The 17,941-nt window shown below is 34.7% G+C and overlaps 1 pseudogene; it reads left to right on the top strand.

The window, feature by feature from the left end:
* Nucleotides 1-14,953: 14,953 nt before the first annotated feature.
* Nucleotides 14,954-16,873, top strand: LOC127129296 (uncharacterized protein At4g29660-like; annotated as a pseudogene).
* Nucleotides 16,874-17,941: the final 1,068 nt, after the last annotated feature.

Raw genomic sequence — 17,941 nt, 5'->3', positions numbered from 1 at the left:
AACAATGGCGGTCCAACCTAAATATTAACCGTAAATCAAACTCAATTTTTCTAAAAGAGAAAGCATTAAGAAAAAATTGAGAGTAAATCAAATATAATAAAATTGTTGTTATCACAAGGTTAAAATTGAAATCATTAACAAATCTAAATCAGGGACACACCCCTAGCATTGAGGGGTTTAACTACCTATAATAAAAAAGAAAGACATCATAAAAGTTGTAGATATTACAAATTAAGAGATGAAAATAAGTCTTAAATCACTTTTGGCTCATGAAAATCTTGGTCCATCTTCAAAATATGAGTTTTTCAGTCTTTTACACTTGTTTCTACCATCAAAATTCGTCAAACATCAGTCTAAACCTAAAAAAATCACTTTCTGGCTTTAAATACTTGAAACTGAGTTTTTTTACGAATTTGGACGTCCACACTCGTTTAGACTTCTCTCATACGCGTATGGCCCAAGGTGGGGCATATGATACACATATGGTCCTGGGTGACACGTATGATATGTGTATGGCCCAGGGTGAGGCGTATGAGTGATACACGTATGGGACATGTCATACGCATATCAGCATAAATAGTCACTTTTCAGATCTGATACACGTATGAGACAACTGATATGTGTATGGTACTTCCTAATTAGCCTTTGATGTCTTCATGAAGTTGTATCCCTTAACGTTAGCTTTGTTAGTTAACTTTATCTTTGTAATTTTAGTATTAATAAAAAATTTAATAGTTAATAATTTAAATATTCAAAAAGAGTTCTAAAATAAACCACAATAAATTAAATTAGATTTATTTTTTAAATTAATCTTCTAAAACAAACTGAACCGCATATATTTTTTATTTAATTCTATACATTTTTGCCTCAAAACCTTTTCAAATACCAAATAATTTTACAAAATGCTGTAGAAAAAAATAAATTTACAAAATTTACAAAGTTATGTTTTATATATAATTTATTATTTTACTTCATCTTTATAATTTTAATACTAATAAAAAATTAGTCATTTATAATATTATAGGTGTTCATAGCTACAAACCAACCCGCGAATCCATTCACCCATCAATCCAATACTATTTTTTTAATCAAATCCAATCAAATACGGACTAACTCAAATCAATCCATTCAAATCTAATGATATTTGATTTGGGTAGCTGATTTTATATTTTAGAATTAGAAATAACTCAACTCATTGTCATTGACATGTTATGCTACTTTTACTTTAGGCTTTTATAAACTATCTAACATAATATATATAATTATAGTTTTTATTAATTATAAAAATTCAAGTCTAAATCAAATTTAAAAGATCAAATTCTTTTATTTAAAGAAGGATACATCTTATCGTTTAAATTATATTTTATACTATTTGTATTTTTATTTGAAGTTGATTTGAATTGTGAAAGATTTTTTAGATATTAAACAATACATTTTATCTAAATTAAATACTAAAACTTTATAATATTTTTTAAATATTTTCGTAAAATAAATATGTTAATTGAATTAATATTTTATTTAAAATTTAAAAATATTAACCTGAACTCAACCTAACTCAACCAATTGATAAGTGAGTTGGTTTCGTTCAGTATTAGATTTAATTAAAATAGACTCAACCCAACCTTAAACACGTCTATTAAATATTTAAATAAAAATCTAAAATAAACTATATTAAAATAAATTAAATTAATTTAATTTTTAAGTTAATCATCTAAAAACAAATTTTCATCTAAATAACTCATTTTTCAAATAAATACTTAAACTAATCCACTTTTTCACATTTTCCCCAAAATAATCCACTTTCAAACTGAACAATTAATTTTAAAATATTTTATTTAAAAAATGGATTGTTTAGATGAAAAATTTCTAACTTTTTGCCTTACTTTAAATCTTTTCATAACAAATAATTTTACAAAATACCGGAGAAAAAATAATTTTACAAAATTAACTTAAATTAATTTTTAATTTTTTTCCGATAGATATAACTCGAGGAAAGTGGTCGTAGATAACAAAACACACGACACTCTGATCCTACAGTTCTCCGTCCATAACGACTCAAACCGTAGCATGTGTTTCGGGGCTGATGGTGATGACTAGAAAGAACCGGTTCTCAAAGAGCTGTAGCTCAGGAAGAGACCCAAAGCCAATCATCAATATTGATAGACATTCACATACGCCCAACTTGCAGGATGAAGTTGTGAAGAAGTCATCGCCATATGTTTTAGGAAGTGAATGGTAGGCGAAGACCCAAAACTGAGAAGGTGCACTCATAAAAGGGATTGTCACAATCACCATACTTCTTAGCACACAAAAATTCTCTTCACATACTAACTTTAGCGTTGAAGTGCTAACCTTGAAGTTCCCCCACTCCACCACGATGGAAGCGCATAGGGGTGTTCAAAACCAAACCAACCCAATAGAAAACCGCAAGCCAAACCAAAACAAACCGAAACCGCAAAAAACCGCATTTGGTTCGGATTCGTTTGGGTCATTTTTTAATAAAACCGCACGGTTTGGTTTGGTTTGCGGTTTGTATTTTTCAAACCGAACTAAACCAAACCAAACCGCATTATGTTACAACCCAAAGTTCACTTATCCCACATCCAACCCAAACCTCAAACCTAGTATGCCTTAACCTTACAATTACAAACGATTTTCTCTTAATCACACTTAGGGTTTCAATTTCAACCTTCTTAAATCTCTCATAGTAGTATCACACATTCTTCTCATCTTATTTTCCATGTAGGTCTCGCCTATTCTACTCTAATAAGTCCTCTATTATGTTCTTTCTTTTTTATCTTTTATGTTACTATTTTCTCTTCGAATTACGTTTTTATTGCACTTTTCTTCTCAATCTCGCATCTCTTATGTTATTTATTTTTATCTTCTCTAATCTCTCATCTCATATGTTTTTTTTTATGTTTTATTATAATGTCTTTGATATTATTTTATGCTACTATTTATATTTGTCTTTTATTCCACTTTTTTCTAATCTGATTTTTTGTATATTGAACGAAACGTTTTTGTCTAAATATGATGAATTTTGATGTTATTTAGTAATGTATGAATGACTAAACACAAAGTTATGTCGTTATTTATAGGAGTATATATGGCTCAATAAAAATATTATAAAAAACCGAATCAACCGAACCAACCCAAACCGCATTGATTTGGTTTGGTTTGGTTTGGTTTTATTTCTAAAAGTCAACCGAACCAAACCAAACCGCATGCTTTTTTCTCTTGCGGTTCGGGTGATTTTTATCGCAAAAACCGCCCAAACCACACCGCGAACACCCCTAGAAGCGCATATCCATTATCACTTCTAATTCTCACTCTAGTTCTGGTTTCAAAATGGAACAACCATACTAGTTAATCACATCATGTTTGTCTAGCCATCACCAACAATCTTGGTATCAATGACGTCCGATCAATAATATATTTTTGAATTATTTTATTTTTACGATAATTTTTAACTACTGACTAGTTTTGAGTTTAATTCTATCGAACATAGTTTTAATTAGGTGTGACAAATAGGCATACCCATCCCGCAAAAGTTCGCAAAATAACGGGCGGGGGGCGAGATGAGCATTATTGAGAGCGCGAGTCTAAACCCTGGTTCTTCCCAAAATAAATGGAGGCGGGGCGGTGAAGCAAGCATATTATAGGGCGTCAGTTATAAAATCTTCACCCACCTCGCAAAAAATGCAGGCAAAATAGATATGTTCAGTGGATGAGACTCCTTTTATTACCCCAGATTTTAATATATTAATTATTTCTTCTTGTTGGAATATTTTTTAAGTTAAATGAGCAATTTTTTTTATTTAATTAGTTGGTAGTGCTAGATAATTAAATTATTAGAAAAAAGAATAAAGTTATTTTTTGAAAAAAATTAAACAAATAATATTATAATCTATTTTACACTTTTTGTTCACAGGTCTTCAAATTCAAATTTATTTAGATAAAAAATAAATAAATTTAAAAAAGAACAAAACGTACTACAAAATCAGAGTTTTTTTTTTAATATCCAGGTTTTTTTTAAAAAAATCAAAAATAAACAATTTTTCAAAAAAATTACAAAATTGGGCAATTTTTGCCCTAATTTTGTACATGGGCGCCACCCTAGTTGGCGCCTACCCTTAAAGGGTAGGGCAAGTCGCCACTAGGAGTGGCGCCTACACTCTATTTCTTTTTTTTTTTTTTTGTTAATATTTTTTTTTTTAATTTTTTTTAATTTATGAATTTAGATTTATTATAAATTATATAAATTTATATTAATACATATATATAAATAAAATTATTTACAAGATTAATATATATATATATATATATATATATATATATATATATATATATATATATATATATTATTTATATATATATTAATTAAATTTATAAGTAATTAATATTATTTATAAATTTTTGGGAAAATTAGGGTTAATCATGTTAAGGTTAATTTATCAAGTGCGACACTAATTAGGGTTAAGTAGATTGGTGTACAACCCAGATCTTTTCCTATAAATAAAGTGTTATTTCCTTGCATTTTCTTCACCATTGTTTCCTATCACTTTCTCTATCAAGTTGAGTTCATGGCATCCCCAAGACCGTCGTCATGGCAGCGAACATCATCAAGGCGCCCGGATCCTGAACAAGTAATCTTAAAAAGGGATGGGCATGTTATTTTCTCGCCTTTGAAACCCCCAATGGAGATGAAATTTTGGAACATCCGTTCGTTGGACCAACTAAAAAGGTCCTTGATGTCTTGGTTAGAGGGAGATTACCAACCTGGTGAAGTCATCAGAAGGATTCAGAGGCTTAGAACAAGGTTCTCATTTGAAACTGGAGAAACGATACGTTGGTGGGTTGAAGTTGAAAGCGACATTGATTGCATCCAAATGATGCATGGATCAGAAGACATAGTGTTAACTGTTGTAATTTCTTAGATTTTAATGGTTGTTTGTCATGTTGTTGTTGTATTTGTTATTGTTCTAGTACTTGTTCTTGTTTTAGTACTTGTTTTTGTTCCAGTATTTGTTTTTGTTTTAGTAATTGGTGTTGTAATGTTAGATGTTTGTGTTTGTTGTTCAAGTGTCATCTTCTATTTGGAATAAAAAGTAAACTTTAATGATAAATAGCATTGGTACACAGATTTATGAATATGAAAACTAAGTTGTGGAATTAGATCCACGATATGGACATTTGTTCTTATTATGCCCTAGTTGTCTACATATGCTACACTTCCTCTGCATTTTCTCTGCGACGTCCATTTCAGTTCTAATGCGCCTGCTATTTGGGCGACCACTTTTATTCCGCCGCATTGATTCGTTGTGTCAAACAATTTCCCCGTCATACTCTGGCCAATACGCCTCCAATGCTACCACCGGAAAGGGATTGTCGTATACATTGAGCAATGTTGCAACTTTGTAGATGGGAGACACTAGCGATAATGCATCGAAGTGGCTGTGTGAACATGCTGCAATGACATGGGAACAAGGCATACGATAGGCCTGAAATTGACCACAGTCGCACCAACGGTCTGGTATTAGGACCCTATACTCTTGTCTGGGCAGCCCTTGGTTGTGGTCAATTGTTTCCTTGACACTAAAAGTGTGGCCATGGCGGTCGAATTCCGTAACCCGATGGCTGCTGGCTTTGGCAGATTCCTGCATCATAAACTTCATGCAGGCATCACTATATACCTGACTCGTCTGCAACACTTCATGCCAGCGCCTGCCTCTTGTTACGAACAACGTTGCCATCCGAAAATAGGTCGCACTCACCAATGCGGTTACCGGGAGGTTACATATGCCCTTAAAGACGCCATTCATTGATTCCACAAGATTTGTTGTCATGTGGCCCCACCTCACCCCATCGTCGTATGATCTAGTCCACTTCGCTCTGTCGATATTATCGATCCACCTCCCTACATCAAAATTTGCCAACACTATTTCCCGGCGGTAGTATTGGAATCCAGGTTGGTTTAATGCATACCTCGCGTTTATTAAATGTTGCTTCAAGAAGTTATCCTTGAACTCCCGCATAAAATTTTGAGCAATATGCCTGATGCAGTAGACATGGGTAGACGGGGGGTCATGCCAACCATTTGCTGGATTATTGTATGCACTGTCTATAGAAGCGTGCCTGTCAGAAATCACACAGATGCCAGCTTGTGGAGTCACGTGCGTTCGGAGATTCTTAAGGAAGAAACTCCAAGCAGCAGCCGTTTCTCCTTATACCAATGCAAAGGCTATTGGGAAAATATTAGAATTTCCATCTTGTGCGACCGCCATCAGTAACGATCCTTTGTATTTCCCATACAGCCAAGTTCCATCGACTTGAACAAGTGGTTTGCAGAATGTAAAACCGATGATGCAGGGACGGAATGCCCAGAAAAGTCTATGGAATATTCCATTACCTTCTAGACGAGTTCCGTCAGGGGATTGTGCCGGCAAGGTCTCCATTATAGAAACTGTCCCAGGTGAATACAATCGTAGTGCAGCCAGGTAGCGTGGTAGTTGTTTGTATGACTCCTCCCAGTTACCGTATACCAGTTCAATTGCCTTGGTTTTCGCTAACCAAGCCTTTCTGTATGACGGTGTATATTTGAAAACAGCCACGCAATGAGAGATAATTGTTTTGACCTTCAGTGACGGGTCAGCCTCAACTAGAGGTAATATGGAATGGCAGATCATATCATGGCTAAGTTTGCGATGATCCTGTGCCATGTTGGTGTTGACGCAAATGTGAGCTTGAGAAATGGACCCTATCACCCACGCATTATGTTTCTTCTTGTACGATGCCATCAACCTATACCCACACTCCGGATTTTTGCATACAATAACGTATCTTTCCGGATTTGATTTGATAACATCGTAGTCAACACAGTTTTTCAAGTGCCAGTTCTTTATTGCTAACAGACACTCTTCCTTGGTCCGAAATTGGTCAGCCTTCTTTAAGTCCTCATCAGACCTCATATATGGGTTGTAGAACATATCTGATGAGGGCTCATCCTCGCCCAAGTTAAGTGTTGTGAAGTGCGCAGGCGGTGAGTAGCGTTGCGCTATAGGTATTTGAACTTGGTCTTCGTCTTCAGAATCACGGTTCACCAAGTCATCAACCACGTCTTCAGCATCATCAACCACATCGTCTTCAACGTGGTGCTCAACATCTTGTTCGTCATCAATCACAGGATCAATAACCTGTGACTGAATATTCTGAGTTGGTTGAAATTGTTCCAACACAATGTACAACACTATGTATTCGTAACCAGAATACTCATGGTTACGAAACATGTATTTTGTCTCCATGTCATTTTGAATCAATGACTTATAAAACTTGACAGAGTTGTTTTCTTAAAAAAAAAAGGTTGTTGATAAAAAATTTGGGACACGGGTTGTCTTAGTTTGGACTCAATCTTTTTCTTCAGATAAGAGAAGTCAGCTCCTCTATTTAGACAAAAACGAGTGCATTCGGTGTTTCTAAATAGGAAGCCAGACATATCACATTCATAAGTCTCACCATTGACGTGAGCTTTGATTTTGTATTGTGATGAAGATGCCATGTTTTGTGAAGGTTTTGTGAAGATATTGTGATGGTTTTGTGAAGATATTGTGAAGGTTTTGTGAAGGTTTTGTGATGATATTGTGAAGGTTTTGTGAAGGTTTTGTGATGATATTGTGAAGGTTTTGTGAAGATTGCTGTGAAGATATTGTGAATACCTTTGTGAAAATGTGTGTGAATATTTATACTGCAAGATTCCGACACATCTTTGCATGCATGTCTTCAACCAAGCCTTCCCCAAGAGCAACGCATGCAAAACTTGGACACGTGTAAAGCATGCAAGAACTTGCAGGCAACGTGGAGCTGCATGCATGTAATAATTTTGCCACGTCTACTGCCTATCCATCAAATGTATTCTCCACATAGTCTGAACTTAGTCTCAGCTTTAGCTTTGCTTCCACCAAAAACTTAAACTTCTTGAACTTCCAATACTGAATATCACACTTCCAATACTAAACTACCTCTTTTTTCCATTATGTGTTTAAACAACCTGATTAATTATTTTAAATAATATTCCCACGCATGCCTGATTATTTTAAACAACCTCTTTTATTCAATTTTATTTAAGCTTAATTATTTATTTTAAACAACCTGATTATTTATTTTAAATAATATTCTCACGCATGCCTTCCACGTGTCACACCTTTGCATCATCAGATTCCACCAAGTCTTCCCCATGACAAGATAACTCCCACCTAGTCTGCACCAATGCATGCCAACACTACCACCTAGCCTGCACCTATTCTGCAAGATTCTCACGCATGCCTTCCACGTGTCACACCTTTGCATCATCAGATTCCACCAAGTCTTCCCCAAGACAAGACAACTCCCACCTAGTCTGCACCAATGCATGCCAACACTACCACCTAGCCTGCACCTATTCTGCAAGATTCCCACGCATGCCTTCCACGTGTCACACCTTTGCATTATCAGATTCCACCAAGTCTTCCCCATGACAAGACAACTCCCACCTAGTCTGCACCAATGCATGCCAACACTACCACCTAGCCTGCACCTATTCTGCAAGATTCCCACACATGCCTTACACTTGTCACATTTTTGCATCATCAGATTCCACCAAGTCTTCCCCAAGACAAGACAACTCCCACCTAGTCTGCACCAATGCATGCCAACACTACCACCTAGCCTGCACCTATTCTGCAAGATTCCCACGCATGCCTTACACTTGTCACATTTTGGCATCATCAGATTCCACCAAGTCTTCCCCAAGACAAGACAACTCCCACCTAGTCTGCACCAATGCATGCCAACACTACCACCTAGCCTGCACCTATTCTGCAAGATTCCCACGCATGCCTTCCACTTGTCACACCTTTGCATATTCAGTCTACTTGAAAACGAGTATAAATAGAGGGTCATTCTTGCAAGTTTTCATCAACCACTAACACTTTTATTCAGAGAACTCCGGCGAAACTTCTCATCCACCAAGCTTCGTTCTACATTGCAGTCATGTCTCTTCTTACCATGGGCCAAGAACACAGAGGCACTAGGGCAAACATTGCCTCATTCGTAAGTTTTTCTTGAACATTGCCTCTTTCGTATGTTTGTAATTTGTTTTTTAAAAGTCCAATCTAATGATTGTTTATATTGTTTGTTTTTAAAGGATCCCAAGAAATTTCGTCAACGTTCACACCCTATGCCTTATCCAGACCCATGGTGCGTACCTTACATAGAGCGTGCGGGTTTCGGTCATGTTATGCATGTCGTAAATGCCACAATTGATGTCAAATTCATTTTGGCTCTGTGTGAACGTTGGAGACCTGAGACACACACTTTTCACCTACCAACTGGTGAATGTACCGTCACATTAGAGGACGTGTACATGCTTTTGGGTCTTAGAATAGATGGTAAGCCTGTGACCGGAAATGTTCAACAGCCTAACCAAATATGTGTTCAAATGTTGGGGGTAGATCTGGTCGAGGGTGAGGGGTCTGCCAAAGCAAGGGGTCAGGGTATTAAATTATCTAGCCTACAATTGTACCACGACTCCATAACTTTGACTGAGGAATCCTCCGAACAAGAAAAAGTCATAAAAACCCGGGTTTACATTATGCTATTGTTTGGGAACTTGCTATTTCCCGAAGGGACGGGAAATAGCATAAACTTTATGTACTTGAGTTTGCTCGGGGACATTGATAGAATAAGCACATATAGTTGGGGTTCTGCAGTATTAGCATTCCTATATAGCTCTTTGTGTAAAAATGCACAAAATGAGCACTGTACATTTTCTGGATGTGCTTTTTTGCTCCAAACATGGGGGTGGTGGAGATTGCCGAGGCTAGCCCCAGAAAATCCTAATGTCTACTCCTTCCCCTACGCAACTAGGTAAATTTATGATGTTATTTCATTTTGTATATTTATTCTATAAATATTTGTAAATAATATTATTTATCTTTTTTTGTTTAGGTTCATTACAACTGGACTGGATTACAGTCTTACCCCCAAAAATAAAATTATATTTTATCGTCAACTCTTGGATCGTCTCCGAGCACAAGATGTATTACCACTAAATCACTCAGCTTCTAACTGATTTATTAATATCATGCATTCTCGATAAATAACATATTTGCTTTTTTCTTTGCAGTTTATTTGGAGGCCATATTTGGGATTGGAACATCAACCCAACCCCGAAGATGCAGCTGTTTGGACAGCAAAAACGGCCATAATGCGGTTCACCACTGTGGAGATGCACCAAAGTGACCGTGTCAAGCTGCAATTCGGAATGCATCAAGAAATCCCAGGGCCCCCAATGTCTATGGAACCTTGGCATCTAAAAAAAGTCAGCCACCAATGGTATGCCCAAAATTGGATGGAATTTGCTAAGGAGTTTCGTAAAATGTGGAAAGACCGTGCCCACTATGTTCTACAATTTCCGGTGGCGCCCAACGAAATGAAGCCGACAAGGGAATATGTGGATTGGTATAGAGCAAATACAAATCCAGAAATGATTGTGTCTGACCCGTTCTATTTGGACGATCCCCGGATGCAACAACCATATTTCCAACAACAACAACCACCACAGTATTCCCAACAACAACAACCACCACCTTATTACCAACAACAACCACCACCACCATTTTACCAACAACAACCACCACCACCTTATTACCAACAACAACCACCACCACCATATTACCAACAACAACCACCACAACACATGTCCACCCCCAACCAAATCAACAATACATACCACAAACTCAACCCCAATACCATGAAGACTACCAACACCAAACTCAACATTCCCACCACCATCAACAGTCCCAACACCTACTACAATATCAATCCCCCCACTTCCACCAATCCCAACACTTCCATCACGACAATGTCCCGAGCTCTTCCAGTCCTCCACCTAGCCCCGACACGGGTATACAAGAGGACTACCAACATGACTACTACACACCACAACAAACATTGTACTTTGACCAACCCGATTCAACCCTAAACTACCAAAGACCACAATTCGAGGGCGCACCCAGCAGTAGTCAGTTTGTCCCACCGAGACAAAGCTTTGAGGGCGCAGAGGGACCCGTCTTTCCTACAGCACTGAAGGGACTTCGACCCAACCACAACGGCAAACGGCAAGGGGACGCGTTAGGGCAAGGGGTGGTAATAGGGAAGCACCACCACCACGTGAACCGTCTAGGCGAGTAATTAGACCTCCCCCGTGCGGATCGTACCAGGGACCGCATCATATGTGATTAATCATATCTTTGTAATATTTGTCTTGTCTATTATTTAAATAAAAATATTTTCTGTTTATTATCTTTATATCTTTATCTTTATCTTTAAAGATATTGTCTATCATATCTTTATATATATATATATATATATATATATATATATATATATAGATATATATATATATATATATATATATATATATATATATATATATATATATATATATATATATATTAATTTACATGTGTATAAATATTTATTTACACGTATATAAATTAATTTTTTTTCCAAAAATTTACAAATAATATTAATTACTTATAAATTAAATTAATATATATATATATATATTAATATATATATAAATTATATATATATATATATATATATATATATCTTGTAAATAATTTTATTTATATATATGTGTTAATATAAATTAATATAATTAATAAATAAAAAAAAATTAAAAAAAAAAAAATAACATATAAAAAAAAAAAAAAGGGAATGGGTGTAGGCGCCACTCCTAGTGGCGACTTGCCATACCCATTAAGGGTAGGCGCCAACTAGGGTGGCGCCTAGGTGTAATTTATGGCCAAAAATGGCCATTTCTGTAATTTTTTTGAAAAATGGTGTATTTTTGAATTTTTTTAAAATTTTTGGATATTTAAAAAAAAAATCACAAAATCAAGTATTAATAAATTCATTTATCACTAGAAATTTCTTAAATAGATTAAAAAATAACATGTGGTTTTACATAAATCAATCACAAAATTTTTAATTAAAAAGTTAAAGTAATTTTTTTTCTCATGATTTCAATTGAAAATAAAATAAAATTTTAAATAAATTGTTTTTTTTCTTATTGATTGTTTCTAAAATATAGATATATTTTTGTTTTCATACAAGTATTTTTCTTCATTTTTAAAAGAGAAAAAAACTATCACGAATAATTTTTATACTATCCCATTAAATCAAATTTAATTTTAAAATACTAATATGATATGACATTAATAATTCTATTGAATAAAGGTGTAAAAACATTAACTCCTTTCATATTTTGGATTAATTTTTAAAATCAAACTAACAATCTGCATCTATATATTTTAATATTTTTTTAAAAATTCTATTCGTTGATTTTATTTGATATAATATATTTATTTATTTATTTAATATTCTATCTTAAATGCCAGTTTCTATTATAAAATATGTTTTTCGTCTAATCTATTATTTTACTACATCTTTATAATTTTAATACTAATAAAAGATTAATAATTTTTAATTTTTCCCAATGAATATAAGTTGTAGAAAAAATAATTTTACAAAATTAATTTAAATTAAATTTTTATTTTTTCCCGTGACCGTAGATAACAGAACACACGACATTCTGATCCTACGGTTCTCCGTTCCGCCGCAACCAACCGCTTTCTTTCCGATCGAGCCCAAATACGCCACGCTGTTCATCTCTTTCTGAGTTTTCACTCTTCTTATTAGATTCTGAATTCATAATTTTTCAATGGCGAGTTATGTATGGAGAAAATATGCAGATTATTTGTACACAAAATGGGAGAAAACCTTTCTATGGGACATGGTTGAACCTTACAGAAGACCTAAATCATTCACTCTCGTTGTTGTTACTTATGTCGCCGCTTTCTATACCGGAGTCATCGGTGCCGCCGTCACTGAACAACTCTACAAGGTTCTTTTTCCATTTCAATTTTCTGTCTTTTTTTCGTTATTATTCTGTTTAATGGTATTTATTCGTACTAATTAAAATCGCTATTTCCCATGAAATTGTAGGGGTAGAGTATTTTGACACTAGAATTTGAGAATAGAGAAAAAAAAGATTGCAGTTTTGAATTTTGTTGAGCGGGTTGGATTTGTTTATTTGAGGGAATTTAGTGTTCAATTGAGATTTAGGGCTACTTTAATTTAATTTAATTTTTTCTTTAAATTATTACCTGTGTCGACTTGTCAGTGTCGGTTGTGTGGTTCAACATTCCTCTTTTGATTGAATTTTACTCATGGTTAAATTCCGAAACACTTGACTAACATGTTTGCTCATAAGACACATCAAAATATGGATTTTGATAGGTGTAAACCTGCAATTGCAATGTAGAATGTAGATTCCAAATGGAAATACAAGGTTTCGATTATATGTTGTTTCATTGAGTTTATATTTAGGTGTTGAGATTTGAGATTAACCTCTTATACTTTGTAGTGATAGACTAAGTTTCAAGACATTTGTACTCAGATTATATGGCATTGTTATCTAACTACCCATGATAGTTGGGTAACATTGATCTGGTGCACCTTTAGGGAAGTTGTATCTTCTAGACAATGTCAAACAACTGTCTTTGAATGACTCGAATTCAAGTGGGTTGGAAGTTGACCCATACCGAAATACTAGCCCCCAAGTCTGAATCGGTGAAGCTAGGGCATGACTTTGTAGACAAACATCTCCAAACAAGGTCAATTCTTCAATGTTGATTGTAATAGTTAAGGCCTTCGGGAGGGGATGGATATGTGCTTTGAAAACCAGGCTCTTATACTTGAAGTTTTCTTTGGGGAATTATTTTAGAGTTCAGTTAAACTTTTAAATCACCATTGTTATGGTCGTTGCCAGAATATGACTTAGTCTTCCTCAATTATTTCACGTAGGCATTATCTTTAAGGGATCAAGGCCTGAGAGTAGGCGTGATATAATTATTCACACGGAGACCATATAACTTGGATTATGACTAGAACTTGGAACAAGACTATCTTCTAGTGATGTAAGATCCAAACATTTGTTTCTTAAAGTTATCTTGGATTCCTTGTTCTTTAGTTATTAGATCTCCAATATCTTCGTTTTCTTGAACTTCATTATGCATGTGTTGCCGTCATATGATTTTTTTTTTTGTGTGATTGTGGACAGACTCTCCAAATATTGTCATTTTTATCAACCACGATAGCTTCACTCTTTCTGACTGAAGTTTATGAATTTCATGGCACGCCGCAAACTATTGTTAGCGATTGGGTCCATCTATTCATCGGTTAAATTTGAAAGGAGTTGTTGGCCTACAATAGCGCCTACCATCCAGAAACTAACGGGGAGGCAATACTGGAGACATATCTCAGATGCTTTCAAAGTCATACTCCATGATGTGGGTGAATTTCCTAGCTCTTGCATAGTATTGGCACAATACAGAATAATAATTTTCAATACAGATGACCCACATTGAGGCCCTCTATGGTCGCACCCCACCTTCCATTTGATCCTACACTTCCAGTGACACTAGAGCTGACAACAAGTTCTCCTACTACTAAAGTCAAACTTGGCCAAAACTCATATGTGCATGCGTTCTTTGGCAGATGCACACCTACAGGATCATCAATTTGTAGTAGAGGATTGGGTTTGGCTAAAGCTGATTCCGTATTGTTAAACCACTTTCTGCATGTTTCTATTCCAAGCTTGCCAAGCAATTCTTTGTTAAAATTAATTTAATTGCTTTTTTAACAAAATAAACTAAATTTTCATTTTTAGCCCATAAATTTAAGTGGAGGAGAGTGGCCATAGAGAACACACGACACTCTGATCCTACGGCTCTGTCCCGCCACAACCAACCGCTTTCTTTCCGATCGAACCCAAATCCGCGACACTGTTCATCTCTCTATGAGTTTTCACTCTTCACATTAGATTCTGAATTCATAATTTGTTGAAATGGCGAGCTATGTATTGAGAAAATATGTAGACTATTTATACACAATGGGAGAAAACCTTTCTATGGGACATGGTTGAACCTTACACAAGACCTAAATCATTCACTCACGTTGTTGTTACTTATATCGCCGCTTTCTATACTGGAGTCATCGGTGCCACCATCACTGAACAACTCTACAAGGTTCTTTTTTCCATTTCCATTTCGTTTTTATTTTTATTTTTGTTGTTATCATTCTGTTTAATGGTATTTATTCGTACTAATTAAAATCACTAATTCCCATGAAATTGTAGAGGTAGAGTATTTTGACACTAGAATTTGAGAATAGAGAAAAAAAGACTGCGGTTTTGAATTATGTTGAGCGGTTTGGATTTGTTTATTTGAGGGAATTCCCTTACATAAAACCGCACGGAAACACAACACAGACACTGATAAGTCGACACTGCGAATAATTTGAAAAAATAAAAAAGTTAAATATAATCATAATGTCGGTGTCCGTTTCAGGCACCGACTCTGACACCAACATACCGTTTTTCAGAGGTGTATGTGCTATAGAACATATATGTGATCCAAAGTTTAGAATTGTATTGTTATGCATAAACTTCAAAATATAGTATGAAGTAGTGAAGAAATGTTATGAATGGGTCCATTAGTACATTTTAGAAAATGAGAGTGGCGGACTGTCAATAACTAAAACATGACAGTGGTTGGATTTCTTCAATAAAATGATAGAGGTAGAGATGTCTTTCTTATTTTAGATGATTTGTCAGAAAATGTAAAGCTAAGACGAAGGAGTAGTTATGATAATTTCTTACACCCTTCGAAAGAATTTTTCCCAGTGCACTAAACTTATAACATGTGGAAAGCACAGAAGATACATGCCATTGAATTGAATTTCAAATAGTATATAGTGAAATTTAGATGTTTTAATCAGATCTTGACTTACGTTGTAGTACTCTAAGAATATACAAGTTCATTATGTTGTGGAACATAAAGAGGTGTCATGGGGGGACTTTATCTGCTGTTGTGAAGGGTGCTACTCCATTCTCTGTGTGAAAGGTCTAAATCTAAAATATGCAGAGAGAGAATGACATAGTTGTAATCTGCAATGCAAAAACAGAACTGTAAATGATTCAATGAACCTCACCTCTTTTTTCCTTTCTTGTTTGTGAATTTGAGCATTTTTTAGCATCTTGGGTTGCACATGCTTGTTCCCCAACGCGAGCATTGTTTGTGTTCTTCTATGCTTGTACTCTATTTGAAAGTAGGTTTGTTTGTAAAATGTTCAGTATTCTTGCTTCAAGTTAATTATTGTCGGTTAATGATAAACATTACTACACACCTTTTAATTGCTAGTTCTCTATTGTAATGTGCGCTTATAGTCTACTAGTATAGAAATTGGAAAGGCTAAAATCTCATTCAAAGGGGAAACATTTTCACTTTTTGGTTTTGAGCCTTTTTGTTTACCTTGGTTTTTATCACCTTGTGACAAAGAGAATTTATGTTTGAAAGTTAAATGGTGTAACCATCAATTGCTGATTATCTTTTATCAAAATCATGGTGTGAAATTCTGATCTTTATAATCAATCTTGCTTTATCACAGGAAAAGTATTGGGAAGAGCACCCTGGCAAAGCAGTTCCTCTCATGAAACCAAAGTTTTATGGTGGTCCGTGGAGGGTAATGGGGGGTGAGATTCCCAGATATGAGTGAAAAGTTCTTGAGGCATGTTTCATGCTTAGCTCCGATTCACCATATCTTAGTACTGTTTATAATTAAGGACGGTTTGGTGTCAATGAAAATGCACTACTGCATATGTAATCCAGAGCGTGTTTTCTCTTCTCCTGGCTCATGACTTTGCTGGAAAATAAAATGATTTTATTCCAATATACATGAAGTTGTTTTGTATGCTCTGCCATTGATACATCACGTGGGTCTCGGACTTAGCAAAGCGAGACTTCACCCATCGATTAATGGGCATTGTTTGTAATGGACATTGGACAACAGAAACCCCATTCTCCTTCCTATTCCTACTGCTGATTCAATACTTGTTCTGCAGAATACAACTATTGCTATTGTGATTGTTCTTGTGATGATGTTTAGAGTTAATGCCATCAGTGTTTTGCGACAGGTTTTCTATTTGTTGAAGATGAGGAGATGATAATATTCTTATGTAATTTTAAGGAAAATGTCTTTTTTATTTGAATTTTTTGGATTGATTTTGTTTCTTGGTTAGAATTTTGTTTTTGAAAAAAAGGAATATGCCCTGACAGTGTAAAATATTTTTACACTGTTAACCAATGAGACTCATGTATTCCGCCACATCACACTTTTATTTTTAAAATACTGTTATGATTTGATAATTTAAAATATTTTGATTGGATGTCAGTGTAATATTTCTTTACACTGACGGTGCACTACCTTTAGCCTCTTTGTTTTTTAGTTGTTATTTTTGGGTCTGAATTTATCATTAAAACTATTTCTAAGTTTTTTCTGGCACCATAATAGATTATGATTTTGTATCATATGCAATGGAATTTTTTCCAAGAATTTATGAATTATGGAATTTTTTTCTAGGATTTATGAAGTTTTTTCTAGGTTTTGTATGAAGATTAGAGATATAAAGATTGTGATTGAGTTTTTTTCTTCTGGATTTGTATGAAACATAAATGAATGATTTTTTTTAAAAAATAATTAATTAATTAATGATAAAATTAATTAATTAATTAATGATATGGTGAAACACTATCTGTATTTAAAAAAGTTGAAAGATACTTGTTTATAGGGGTGTTCAAAACCAAACCAATCCAATAGAAAACCGCAAACCAAACCAAACCAAACCGAAACCGCAAAAAACCGCATTTGGTTCGGATTCGTTTGGGTCATTTTTTAATAAAACCGCACGGTTTGGTTTGGTTTGCGGTTTGTATTTTTCAAACCGAACTAAACCAAACCAAACCGCATTATGTTACAACCCAAAGTTCACTTATCC

Source organism: Lathyrus oleraceus, chromosome 3 (assembly GCF_024323335.1).
Source record: "Lathyrus oleraceus cultivar Zhongwan6 chromosome 3, CAAS_Psat_ZW6_1.0, whole genome shotgun sequence".
Lineage (NCBI taxonomy): Eukaryota > Viridiplantae > Streptophyta > Magnoliopsida > Fabales > Fabaceae > Lathyrus > Lathyrus oleraceus.
This window is presented reverse-complemented; position numbering and strand designations above follow the sequence as displayed.